Raw genomic sequence first — 15,322 nt, 5'->3', positions numbered from 1 at the left:
CACCTCTTGCACACAACTGAATTGTCTGCTGGATTTCCTGGCCCGACCACGGTACAGGTGAACCGGACTCCTGGCATCAGACATTTTATGATGCTAGGAGTCCCTGGCTTCCTGCGGAACTGCAGTTCCGTTCTGAATGTTCAGAACAGCAGTTCCGTGGGAAGGCAGGGACACCTAGCATCATAAGATGTCTATGATACCAGAAGTCCTGTTCACCTGTACCGTGGTCGGGTTGGGAAATACAGCTGAAACTCGCACCATTTTTCATGGCCCGATCTCTGTCAGCACTATGGGTCAATCTTGACAGCCAGACTCACTGTCGACTGACTCTCCAGCTACACTTGTCGTCTCTTGAACCCGAATGTAAGCTCAGTTTGGATTTTTAGGGGTTGTAGAGTGAGCCTTCTGTTAGGATTGACACTGAACGTCATTGGGCGGCTTGCAATGTATTGAAAGTGTGCAGTCACACGCAGCACGTTTTGTTGCAGAAATTGATGCGAAAATGTGGCAGGCAGGACTGCACACTAAGGACATGTTCACACGGGGTGGATACGCTGCGTAATTGTACACCGCATATCCGACGAGGAACCTACAGGGAATTCCGCCCCAAAAAAACACACCAAGATGTGGTGCAGTTTTTCGGGCAGAATCTCCACTGTGGAAACCAGTGGTTGAAAAAACAGGTTATACTTACTCATTTGTCACGGTCAACCATGTTTGTGCAGTCCGGCCTCCTGGGATGACTATGCAGCCCATGTGACCACCGCAGCCTGTGATTGGCTGCATGAGTCACATGGAATGAAACGTTATCACAGGAAGTCGGACTGCACTCAGTGCAGTGCAACGTGTCGCTATGACAACAGGCAGGGTTAGTTCTTCATTTAAAAAAAACTAAATACTCATTTTTGCAGCAGAATCTCAGCATTTCTGCTGCAAAAGGCACAACACTTTGAATATGCAGCATAAATTGACATGCCGCGGATTTACAAATTTGCACTGCAGGTCAATATATGAATGTTTTTCGCTGCAGATTTTTTCTGCAGCGTGTGCATGAGATTTGTTCAAATCTCATTCATTTTGCTGCTACTGTAAATGCTGCGGAATTTCCACACAGAATTTTGTTTCCAAAATTCTGTACTGTTTACCCTGTGTAGGAACCCCTGGCTGAGGGTGCAGTCCCATGTGGCATACTTTCTTTGTATGTTTACGTTTCGGAAAACTTAATGTGTGCCTAAAAATATTCTGCAACGCAAGAACTAAAGAAATTTGCTGAATATTTTTCCCATGGGCATGCATTGCCTTTGTACAATACCATGCAAATACATGTGTGAGTGCACCCTTGGGCCACGCAGCATAAACGCTGCAGAATTTCCGCAACAAAATTCTGTAGCATTTATAGTAGCAGCAAAGTGGATGAGATTTAGAAAATCTCATGCCCACGCTGCGAGGAAAAATGCAGCGTAAACGTTTATAAATTGACCTGCGGTGCAGAATTTGAATTCAATGGGGATACAAAACCCACAAAAGAAAGCCAAGTGTTGCGACATTTGCGGCGAAATCACAGCGATTCTGCCGCAAAAATCCCAGCTCAAGAAAAAAAAAAAAATTCATACTGCAGTCTGGCCTCCCTGGGTTTCAACCCATGTGACGGTTGCAGCCAATCACACGCTGTAGCGTAATCCAGGGAGGCTGGACCAGACAGCCACAGAGGGAAGCGTAACAATGACAACGACCTAGGTAAGTATGGGTGTTATTTTTTTTATTTTATATCTACGCTGCTTACCGCAGCAGAAATACCGGACGAAAAACCGCACCACAATGTGGTGCAGTATTACGGATGGAATGTGCTGCGGCTTCCCGTTCAGATACGCTGCATAGTTTTTATGCAGCATATCCGACCCGTGGGTAGCCAGTGCAGAGGTAAAAGGCCCCATATTCGTAAATAAAACCAATAACAAAATACATATAATCCAATAAAAATAAAAAAATGCTGCAACAGTGTCCACAGTCTTTAAAGATGTAAAGGTAAGAGTATTTTGCATTTAGAGATTAAATACATTTTATATATATTTTTAACTGCAAAGAGTCACAACAGTTCGTTGTAAGATCCACTTATAGAATTATCATGTGTGTATGTATAAAGGTTGGGACTGATTTTGAAGCGATTTGCTCAAAATTGTAGCGCTAATGAAAAACAAAACTTATTAACTATATTTTTTGATGGAGAACTTGATGTGCTTTAACACTGTATCGGCTGCACTGATCTGACGCAGAGGAGAAATGGAGCCAAAAGTTACGGCTAAAGACCGCGTTTCTGTGCACAAGAAAAATGCCATGTCTAGATGTTTTATGTTAGTGAATAGGAGTTTTTGTTGATCCCATTCACACCTTGCATTTGAAAATGGTGTTAAAACAGTTGTTACATGCAGTATAGCAATCAGTTTCCCCATAGGAACTGTTTTGTTTTTTTTCTTTAAATAAAAAAAATGCAACCATGATTAGAGCAATACTATATCTACTAAACCACACCAGTGTCTGTGTGTCCTGTTTATACGTGGAGGTTAATTTGTGTTCTTCTGTTGTGCTTTTTGGAGCTTAAAAAAGTACTTACAAATCATTACGTTTTGAAAAGTATAGTTCTCACGTTGTAGTTATTATACATGGGTGCTGTAAATTCTCCCCTCTGCTCTTGAGTGATGGCTGTATCGTTCTCCTGCATCATAACCTGCTATTTTCTAGAGCAGTCAATCAACAGCAAAGGAGAGGGATTACAGCTCACATTGCGGGACACTTACTAGTTCTGACACCAGAAATCTCATTTGCATGTGTAGCATGGAGAAATAAAACTACTTAGGGTGTATTCACACGGTGCGGTTTGCAGCGTGACTGAAAACCAGACTGCAAGAACAAGTGTCTCTACCGCGGTTTCCATGCCAACTACAAAACCACTGGGAATAGCAGAAGCATTTTTGCAGTGCGATTCTCAGCTGCACGGCAAAACCACGGCATGTAAATATACCCTCATTCAAGGACCAACATTGGCAATAAAGGTATGTTTATGTTGCTTTGCCCTTTGCCCAAGACCACTAGCTTGCTATGTTCACACGGCATATGTACAGGCTGGAAAAAACTAGGCTGATTTTAAGTAACAGCCTCTAAGATCCAAGCATATATTTGACACTTCAAAAAATAAGTTTCTATGGGAAAACTTTACAACTATTCAAGAAGTGACGTCACTTTTTTATAAAGCAAATTTTTACGAGACTTTTTTTTCTTCTATAGAGCAGTGTAAAAAGACACCTTGTTTATACACTACACAGTGTGTTTCCCATTAAAATCAATAGTAAGCTGTTTGCAGTCGTATTTGATGTGTATTTTGGAGCATAATACGAGCGGTTTACACTTGAAAACATGCCATGTGAACGTGATCTTAGCGGCTTGGGGAGCTCAAAAGGGCCAACAAACTTCCTTTAATGTAAAGTGTATATACAACATCATTTGGACTGAGGCAAGGGTCAAATTTGTGGACAACATACATTTTGGCTAAAAGGGAATGTGTCGCGAATAAAACTTTTTTTTTTTAAGTAAGTTACTTATTTCTATTATGTTTTTTTATGTCTTTTTTTTTTTCTTCCACATGGTGGAAAGTATTAAAAATTAAATAATAATTTTACATGTTTTCCTATGTTGGCCACCAGAGGGAGCACTTCCCAGAATTACAACAAGGTGAATAAGGCAAAGCAACATGACTCACAGTTGCTGTAAATGTGGGATGCAATCTCACCCCCCTCCTACAAGCCAGGAAAAGGTGTCTTCAAATTGCTAAGCAGTGTCCGGCTGCCATTTTGGGAGTGATTGTACAAATGGCAGCTGGCAGAAGCTATGGGTATGTTCACACGCTTAGTAAACAAAGGGAAAACGGCTCCTGATTTTCAGCCATTGTTTAATCAAACTCGCGTTTTTACACCTGTTTTTGGAGCTGTTTTTCTATAGTCCATGAAAAACGGCTCCAAAAACGTCCCAAGAAGTGACATGCACTTCTTTTTGGCGGGCGTCTTTTTACGTGCCGTTTTTGGAAAACGGCCGCGTAAAAAAAGGCCCGTTGGAACAGAACGCAGTTTTTCCCATTAAAACCAATGGGCAGATGTTTGTAGGCATTCTGCTTCCAATTTTCGGGACGTTTACGGCCCAAAAAACTTCTGAAAACACTCCGTGTGAACATACCCTTAGAGTGATGAAAGTGAAGTGAATGACTTTTCAGTTGACCGGTTCACATGGCATGTATTTGACACGTTTTTGTGTTTTTGCGCATTTTATGTGCCAAAAACCGCAAAAAAAACCTCTTAATTAAGCTTTTTATTTACCTAATTGGTAAAGTGTGCTGTTAGTACATACAATGCGCTTTTTTACACACGCAGTTTTAAAAAACGCGTTGTGTAAATAAAGAAATGTTGAGTCAATTCCTTTCCACAGACACTCAGCTCTGCTACACACACACAACCATACACAACGCTGCTACACACAGACACACTCTCAGCTTTGCTACAGACACACACAGACACACACACACACACACACACACACACACACACACACACACACACTCAGCTCTGCTACACAGACACATACTCCGCTCCAGTAAAAGTTCTTGGGTCGTCTTCTAAAAAGTTATTAAAATTTCAAATCAGCCGCTTCTTTAGTATATCTGTGTCTGGGAAAGCTGAGTGGTAACCATTATAGCGGTCATTACATCTCAATTACACATTTTTACGCAGCTTTCCCAGATTCCTGAATGGCGAATAGTCTAGGACTGCCGTCTGGAAGATATTTACCATGCAGAACTTAAACGTTAAAAAAAAAGACGTTTTGGGAGGGGGGGTGGTCCCGAAAGGTGGGCCCGAGGGGGGGGGGGGGGGTCATGAGAGCACGGGTCTGTGAGCGAGAGGGGGACAGGCAGAGACACACACACCTTACCTGCAGTGCAGCCGGTCTTCATAATGGCGCCTGCTATCTCCCTGCAAACCAGCTTCTCTGCTGGATGGCTCTGAACTGCGTCTGTGCAGTACAGAGCCAGATGGCAGATTCAATGAACGGCTCACGTACATTGTGTCCTATGCCCTGTACTGCCGTATTCCATCTGTGTATCTGTCGTTAAGAGACACATACACAGGGAGTAGCTATTGCTATTAAAAATTCTGTGGCTTTTCAACTCAGGGATTCTCATATAGATCCGTATGGGCGTTTTGTGATGTTGATTTGGAACACATTACCTACACTTTGGTTGCAATATTTGCGCCTAATCAGAAACGGGTATGTTTTTTTCAATCGCTATTTAAACTTATTAATAAACATCGGTTAGGTTCGGTGTTACTTATGGGAGACTTTTTAATAAAACCATGTGGCCCGCATTAGACTCCTCAGCTCCCTCCGGTTCGGATAAACCGTACGACTTATATAATATCACTCAAAAAGAGTTGTTTTTGGATGTGTGGAGGCTTCAACACCCATCAGAGAAAGATTACACCTTTTTCTCCCAGCCACATAAGACGTACTCACGTATAGATATGTTTTTTGTGGATGCTTTTCTGTTTCATCGAATAGTATCTACTAAAATCGGTAGTATTGATTGGTCTGACCATGCGCCCATTTCTTATCTATTGCAGAAAAATATAGTGATCCTCCTATGACTCAATAATTATTTTTTATCTGCCCCACAATTTGCTAATAAATCCGCAGATTTATTGCAGGACTTTTTCTTGCTCAATGATACTTTTGACACATCCTCGGCTACGCTTTGGTGCACACACACAGCCTACATGCGGGGTCACTTTATAAGTATTGCAGCTAGAGATAAAAGACAGAAAAATTAATTGAGATTTCATTTATCTTCCAATATTACTCAATTAAGTGCTTCTAACAAGCAGTTTTATTGCCCACATAGGGCTGCTTTGTTTAGGAACCTACAGAATCAACTACACCAACTTTGATCTTTATAAATATGAGCAGTCACTGAGAAAGGTGAAGGCACGTTATTATGGATATAATAATAAAACAAGCGCCTTATTAGCTTCGCACCTCAAACACAGATCTGCTCAATCTAGGATTCCTTTCCTTTATAACAATCAGAACGAAAAAGTATTTGCTCCCCAAGACATAGCTAATGTAATGGAAGATTACTATGCAGACCTGTGTAATCTGAAGGATAATTTAGATACCCCGCAGCCTATGTCCAAAATGTCTTCCTTTTTACAGGATATGAACTTGCCCTCAGTCACCTCTAAACAGTTAGAGATGCTCTCTGCTTGTATTTCTGATACTGAAATTCTTCAGTCTATTAGATCCTTGAAACCTCATAAGGCTCCTGGTCCCGATGGTCTCACGGTAGATTATTACAAGAAATTTGGTTCTTTTCTCTTACCCCATTTATTACGTTTGTTTACTGAAGTGCAGAAAGGTGGTACTTTCCCTGCTGAGATGTTACGGGCCACAGTAGTTATTTTACCCAAACCTGGAAAGACTCCGGACAGACCGGGGAACTTCAGACCTATTTCATTGTTGAATACAGATTTAAAATTGTTTGCCAAAAAAATTGCTGAACGCCTAGCCGTTATTTTGCCTGATTTGATACATCAGAATCAGGTGGGATTTGTGAAGGGGGGGGCTCTTATCTGATGGCACACAGCGTTTTGTGGACTTATTGGGTTTGGTGGAGCGGGAGCGGACGCCTTCTCTGCTTCTTTCCTTGGATGCGGAGAAGGCCTTTGAGGATATTGAGGGTCCATTGGGGATATTTGAGGATGATTCTGGAGGCATTTGGAATTATTGGCATGGCACATCATAGCATACTGGCCTTATATTCTTCTCTCTCTGCATTGGTGTTTACTTCTGGTTGTACATCAAAAATATTTAAAATAACTAATGGGACTCGACAAGGGTGTCCTTTATCTCCACTTATTTTTACCTTGGTGATGGAGCCATTGGCTACTTCCATTAGGTCATCAGTTGCTATTAGTGGGATAACAGTGGGGGATGTAGGTCATAAAATTGGCTTATTTGCGGATGATTTGCTCATCGCTAGATCAGATCCTGAGTCATCCTTATTAGGGGTCACTTAGATATTAGAGGATTTTAGTGCAATTTCATATTCTAACATTAATGTTACTAAATCTATGGTTCTGAGTATGAATATTTCTGATCTCCTTTTGGATTCTCTTTGGAAGAAATTTCCGTTTGTTTTGGGTTGAGGATTCTTTCTCATATTTAGGAATACAACTTTCATATCCCACCTCTCTTTTATATAAACATAATTATATCCCTTTGGTGTCAAAGATAGAAGCAGACTTATCCATGTATCTGAAGTATGAGGCATCTTGGGTAGGGAGAATTTATGCGGTTAAGATGATGATTCTCCCAAAAATACTATATTTATTTAGAAACTTACTTATTTTGCTATCAGTATCCTATCTTAAACGACTTCAATGTATAATTAATAAATATATATGGAAAAATTCCCGTCCTAGAGTAGCTGCGGAGGTTTTATATAAGCCAATTGTTAAAGGGGGTTTGGGTCTCCCACATTTGGCTCATTATTATTATGCGGCAATTTTGGATCAAGCTAGAATGTGGAAAACTAAGGTTCCTATGAAATATTGGATTTCTATGGAAAAGGAATTACTTGAAGGATCTTCCGTGGAAGCATGCCTGTGGTTATTATCTACGGGAGCCAAATTGCCTAAATCTCCTCCATTTTTAATAATTTGAAGCAGGGCTTCAGGTTTGGTAAAAATTTACTGTTAACCCTATAATTCCGGTGAGATCTTCTGATCTTCCTCTCCGGCTGCTTCCGTTTCTGATACCCGATGTTGATATCCAAAATTGGTTGTCGTCAGGTATCGAGTATATTTCTGCCATTTATAGAGCGCACTCATTTAATGATGCATGTCTGAAGTATAACATACCTCGCAGGGATTTCTATAAATTCCTTAGAATACGTCACTTGTTGAGTACCTTACCTCCTCTGACCACTTCCCCCTAAAACGCCTTTTGAATTGTTATTTATTAATCTGGACAAATAGTGTAAGGGGATATCTAAAATTTATACGGTATTGTGTGAGGGATCGCTTCGGGATGAGTTTCCGTGTCTGGGACATTGGGAGAGAGATCTGGGAATCCCTATAAGGGTATGTGCACACACAATAATTACGTCCGTAATTGACGGACGTATTTCGGCCGCAAGTACCGGACCGAACACAGTGCAGGGAGCCGGGCTCCTAGCATCATAGTTATGTACGATGCTAGGAGTCCCTGCCTCGCTGCAGGACAACTGTCCCATACTGAAAACATGATTACAGTACGGGACAGTTGTCCTGCAGCGAGGCAGGGACTCCTAGCATCGTACATAAGTATGATGCCAGGAGCCCGGCTCCCTGCACTGTGTTCGGTCCGGTACTTGCGGCCGAAATACGTCCGTCAATTACGGACGTAATTAGTGTGTGTGCACATACCCTAAGCATGCAGGATTGGGAATCCACTTTCATTCTAGCCTATTCTCTTTCTAAGTGTGCTACACATTTGGAAGCGTCTAGGAAAATATTGTATAGGTGGTATTATACTGCTAGTCGTTTGTCGCAAATATATCCAGCATCCTCTGATAGGTGTTGGAGATGCCTTACCTCTAAAGGTACTATACTTCATACTTTCTGGGGTTGCAAAGTATTATCCAGCTTTTGGCAGCAGGTAGAAGGTTTTTTACGATCTCTTCTAGGGGTTGACATTAAGCCTGCCCCTGCTTTATCCCTATTGCATGTGGGACTGGTGGATTTCTCTCCGGGTGACAGAAACTTAATTTTTCATATATTATTGTCTGCAAAAATATTACTTGCAAAATACTGGAAATCTACAAAGGTGCCTAGTATGAGTGAAGTGATATATGTTAATAATAATTGTGTTATGGAACGATCTTTAGCCTCTATTCAGGGGTCCTACAAACGTACTTTCTTATGGGAACAGTGGACAAATTCTAACTATCACTCTTATGATTTCCTCGTCCGAATGTATGGACATTATTTCATGCCTTGATCGGGAGTTTGTATGTTTACCTTTTGTTTATTTGTAAAAAATTGTGATCCTAATTCATGTGCTTTATTTGCAATGTTTCATTGCTGTATGCAATGATTGGATATATATTGGATCAATAACAATTTTGTTTATTTAAAAAAAAAAAAAAAAAAAAAGACATACACAGATGAAATAAAAGATGGCAGCCCCCAGTAAAGTAAGAAAAAGTCAATATAATTTTTTATTAAATAAAAACACATTAATAAAAAAAAATTATGACACTATCCCTTTAAGTGAACTACCAAACTCCAGATCTCCCTGTCCCACCAGTATGTAGTGGAGTACATAAAATGTGCCAGACATGGATGTCTGATCATAAGAACATACGATGGTAATCATTGTGTGGTATATATTTGAGGCAGGAGCTATCCACGGAGAATGACCGATGACACTGTTGCACTGGCCTAGATTTAACAAACTTTCTTTGTCAAACAAGAGAGACATTAGAAATATAACTACTCCAATCATAGTCGACCATCTGCAGTGTAGACCTTATGCTCTATTCATACAGAGTTTTTTTTTTTGCAGGTGGAAAAATCTGCCTCAAAATTCCTTCAGGAATTTTGAGGAAGATTTTGAGCTGCCGGCAGAACATTTGCCGGGTTTTCCGCCTGTGGCCATTGAGCGCCGCAGGCAAAAACAGCCGCCATTGATGTCAATGGGAGGTCAGACATGAAAACACCCGAAGTAAGTGCACGTTGCTACCCTTTTCTGCAAGCATTTTTTACAGCTCACAGGAAAAAAAAACACCTCCGCCTCCCATTGAATCAGTTTCCACGTCAAAAATAGCACAAAAATACTTAGTGTGAACTAGCTGAAGACCGATTAGAAATAGTATCTTTCATTTGAAAACCATTAACCCCTTAGGCTGGGTTCACACAGAGTTTTTCGCAGGCGGAAAATCTGCCTCAAAATTCGTTTGGAATTTTGAGGCAGATTTTGCTCTACCTGCACGCCGATTTTCGAAAAATGACACGAAATACGCTTTCTCTGCCTCCCATTGATGTCAATGGGAGGTCAGAGATGTAAACGGCCGAAGATAGGGCTTGTCGCTTCTTTTTCCCGTGAAACAGTTTTTGTGCTCGCGGGAAAAAACTGCCTCCGCCTCCCATTGAAATCAATGGGAGGCATTTTTCGGCCGTTTTTTTACTTTTTTTCGACGCAGTTTCATGTGAAATAACTCTGTGTGAACTGGCCCTTAGAAAGGGTCATATCAAAGTAAAAAAAAATAATTAAATAAACCCTGGGGGTATGTTCACTATGCAAATGACCAGGCGTTAGGTCTGAACTTCTTGGTTAGGTGATCCTATTGTCTTCTCGCAACACCACACAGTGAACAGTCTTAGGCCGGATTCACACGAGCGTGTGCGTTTTGCGCGCGCGTGCAAAAAACGTGGCGTTCTACGCGCACAAAAGTTCCATAACAGCTCTGTGTGTCAGCAGCATATGATGCGTGGCTGCGTGATTTTCGCGCAGTCGCAAATGTCAGGGTTCCTTTCCCTGTTATTCCACACCGAATAACCACCTCTGTAAATTTGAAAATGAGGGCATGCGTAGAAGAAATACACCAGACAGAGTAGTGTTGGTACAGATCATCTCACAGTGGAGCAGGAAGTGCAACTGAACGTTATTACACAAAGTTACAAATCTTCTCCGTAGGAATGTGACGTGCTTAAGCCCCATTGGTTCTATTCAGTTGTGAGTTCATCTGCACACTCCTCTTGCATTCCAGGGCGGTGCTTCTATAGGCGTTGTCCCTGATGCAGCTTCCTTCCTGCTTAACTGCAGTGGGCGAGATCAGGAGGACCTGGTATGGACCCTCGAATCTGGCTTCTAAGGCCCCTCGCATTCTTTACTGTTAAACCTACCAATATTGGCAATAATCCAAACTTCTCCTCCACGGCACTTGTATTGGTTATAATTGTCGCACTGTCACTTACTGTCCTAATGGGACTTTTACCCCTGCAGATATAACAGGTCATGGGCAGCATCTTCCTCAAACCTAGACACCCAGGTAACATAACCTCCGGGCTCTCATTTCTGCCATGCACTTCTTACATATGGGTGACAACAACCAGTGACCTTCACCTCACACCTCCACATAAAACTCCTCAGATTGTAATTTGCAGTACCGTGGCATATTTACACACATTATTATAAACCTCAGACGATATAAACAATAGGGCCTCAATTAATAATATAATGCTATCACCAATCTCATGCTATCACCCTCAGGTTTTGGGTCCCATCAGTTCCTTGCAAGTCCTGTACATCATCGTTGTCTTCTGCTCTTCACTGACTGTGTCACCCTTAGGGTAACCCACACAATTGTGGAGTCAGACTGTACGTTGGTGTCCAGTGGGGGATTTATTATTACCCTCCTCCTGGTCACTTACTTATTTAAACACTTAGATACTGCTGACTGATTCACTCAGCTCTTTGGTCTTTACTTTGATCTTTGCTGATGTCATCAAGACTTGGTTTGTTCCTTCTCATCTTTCAGACACCGTCTCTTTTAGTATACGTCACCGGGCTGTACATAGCACCTCATGCTGTGAGCCTGGGGTGAGATCCCACATAGACGGAGTAGTGGAGTTTTGTGACTACCACAAACCCTCCGCATCTGTCCTCTTCCTCTGGCAAGTTACTTGTCTGCACGGCTGCTTAGAATTGTGACACTGCCGTCAGTTCATGACAAACGCGTTGTATTGGCTCAGGCTGCGCCTGAGTTCATCATATTAAAAGTTTTCTAGTTCATGTTTACTGGCACTTGCTGGGGACCCAACCCTTGTCAATTGTTAAAATAAATGCTAATCTGGTGATAACATCATCCGCATACACTATAAACATTATTCTAAGTACATACAATAATAATGACAGGCCCTTAAACTACATCAAACAAACACCTTTATATAAGAAAAACTAATCTGTTTCACAGGACAGGGCACCTAGAAAATGTGTAGTTACTGGGTACATTGTATTTGCACTTGGTGTTACACTTTTTAGCAGGATTTATACCTTATTATGAGCTGATTACCTTTAACAGCTTCTACTCACAGAAATATTCACAGATACCAAATGTTTTATCTGTCCAGTGTCTCAAACCAATTTTTTCCCCCCTACTCTGGTTTGTTCTACCTGGGAAGGCCTCTCAAGTTCTCTTCTCTTTGTGGGAGGCGGGTATGATAAGGTTGGCACCGGTCTGCCAGGACTGTTCTGTAGGCAAATCAAACAACTCTAACAGAATTTAGCAGCAACAGCTGTAAAGCCTGGGACATACCAATTAGATCTTACCAAATCGATCCTTGCAGTCTTGGGGCATATGTGAGATCACACACCATCAATGCAAGTGCCATCAAAAGTGCCTTGGGTGCTACCGTTTTACCTTCCTTTATCCGTCCACATTCTGTTGGAATCTGGTTCTCACGCCTTTCGCTCCCAGTTGGACACTTCCTGTGGAGAACAATCTTTTCATCGCATAATCAGTAATTGACCTTAATCGGATAACTCAATTGAAGAAAAACATTAGCAATTACATATTTGTTAAACATTCACACTGTTCAGTAAGTAAAACCGATACATACAAACTGATTCTTCTTTTTATATACTGCACAGAATTCTCTGCTCTAAAATTTTCCTTTCACAACAAAAATATTTTCAAATGGGAATCTACTTGCACTAAGAAGTTATCATTTACACAAACCTAATACTGACGCATGCCTCCAATAGTCAAATGCTAAGACTGATCCAGAACTTTGCATAAAACTTAATCTGCGTATTTAATATTCCCACAACACTTTTTGAATATCGTTATTAAACAAACTAACTTTGAGATAACATCTGGAGAACTGCTGACATCTTATCATTGTACAAACACCAGGTCAATACTTGGGATAAGCACTGTTCCCCTGTCACTACACACAACGTCTGCAGTGGGGAAGATACCGGCCGGGCTTCAGGCCACCCTGAGAACAGGTCTACACACAAGAGCAAATTTTCATACACTTCTACCTCGGGTAGTTGTATGTTCTGCAGTCGCTGGGACGGGTAATCTGGTGGTGGTGCACTTTTCATAGGTACCTTTGCTGTTTTACCTATGTCATGCAGTGCGCACATCATGCAGGCTGCTACAAACCTAGTGGTGGTATTATTGAATCCAGGGACAAGCCAATTTACTGATACCTGGCTGCACATACTCTATTTACCAGGTCTTTCATCTCTTACGCTCTCAATTGGCTTATCCGATGGTCCAACAAATGTCCTACTACCAATGGGCCCATAATCGTGGGCGATGCCAAAAGCATACCTAGAGTCAGTGTAAATGTCGGCCGGCTTACCTTTTGCCAGGTTACAGCCTCAGCGAGCACCTCCAGCTCCGCTTCTTGAGATGAACAAGAAGGTGAGAGTGGTTTCTGAATAATTTACCTTGTGCCTCGTATCCTGTCTTGTACATACTGTATATGACGAAGTATCTCTACATTACAAATTTACATTAAAAACCCATGTCACATATAGATAGAACATTTCAAAGGCGTAGCGTCTTCATTCTCAAAAATAAAACCAAATGTTATACACTTCTCCACACTCCTCTGATAATCCAGAACACTTTGAGAATCTCACTTTTATCAGGTTCTGTAAATACTTGATTAATACAAAAACAAATAAAAATTACTAAAATCTTGCATAAAATTAACAATATTCAGATAATTTTCACCTCCTTCCCTACTAAATCTATAAAGACTCATGGTCTCTTACACATTACCTCATATATGGTGGAGACTACAGCACAGCATACCCAGTGCCATATTTACTGTTCTGGAAATATCTACACAGAAAAACCTCGACATTTAGGTTACTCTCATACACATGTTGTAGACTTCCTCAAACCAAATTCATTAATTCCAAACAAAATAAAATTGTACCTGATCAGTCTCCTCAGTCCATGCTCTATATATAGGCTTAAATCCGTCTGCTTTTCAGACTTCACACTGCACACGTTCTATCACACACATGTTACATCACACAGCTCCTCCCCGTCACAATCTATATTCGTCAACATCATCATCATCAATTCCTTATATGCAGCACTCCGGATTCATTTCCTGTCTCTGTCTATTCACAAACAGCCATTTATTAACATCCACCTACATTTTTTACCTATAACAATTCACAGTTCATCGCAGGTTCACTACACCGCATTCAGCTTCCTCATCTTACACAGACAGATGTACGCCATGGATTCGCACTACCTCTGCACAAGTTTCTCTCTCTCTTTTTTTTTTTTTTCTACGTCATCACATTCTACAGAAGGGGGTCACGCACTCACTCCTTACATCTTCTGTTCTCACAATCTGAACAATTTCAATGTTCACTGCCGGCAAAAATTGTCCCATACCATGAACCTCAAAGATTCACACATCTGTACAACAACTCAAGATAACGTACGTATCTGCAATCATTCATCACACTAAAAGCTTTCAACATACCTGCTGGATAAATACTGCATGTCAGGAGATGTGACGTCATGACCGCTAATTCCGGCCTCGACAATGAATGAGTGAACAATGTTTGTAAGAATAAGCTTCTTACGTACCGGCCGGTTTTTGATATTCACTGATGCAAATGCCGTCAGGCCTCCAACGACAGCGTATTAGACGAGCAATCTCCCGCGTTTTCGGCACCAAAAACTGTTAACGCAATCATGGGCCAAAATATATTAGACTGAAATTTGTAATGGGTATGTCAACCGATACCCGCCATTCAGTGATTTATCCAGTTTCCAAATCATAGGTAGGATATATATATATATATATATATATATATATATATATATATACATATATATATATATCTGAGAGAAAAGATGACATAAAAGACCATGCTTGTATGCTCAAAATCCTTCTCTGCGGTTTATTAATCCAAACAAGTATATAAGTATATACAAGTATTCCAGTCATTAGACTGGAAAGGTGTCGGCTTTGATTTCAGCCAATCATCTACAATATGATAATGACTCTGATTCAGCCAATGAGAATATTTCAATACATTATAATAATTCTTAACCCTCCAAGGTTCATACAAGTTAAAATGTCTCTGCTTCTTATCTCACTAGAGAATGGACTGTAGATAAGAATAAATCATTTAAACAGAGCCCTTCTCCAGGGCTCATCACCCCCTCCCTCATGGTAAACAATGTCATTGTCCA

This window comes from Rhinoderma darwinii, chromosome 4 (genome assembly GCF_050947455.1).
Source record: "Rhinoderma darwinii isolate aRhiDar2 chromosome 4, aRhiDar2.hap1, whole genome shotgun sequence".
NCBI lineage: Eukaryota > Metazoa > Chordata > Amphibia > Anura > Rhinodermatidae > Rhinoderma > Rhinoderma darwinii.
This window is presented reverse-complemented; position numbering follows the sequence as displayed.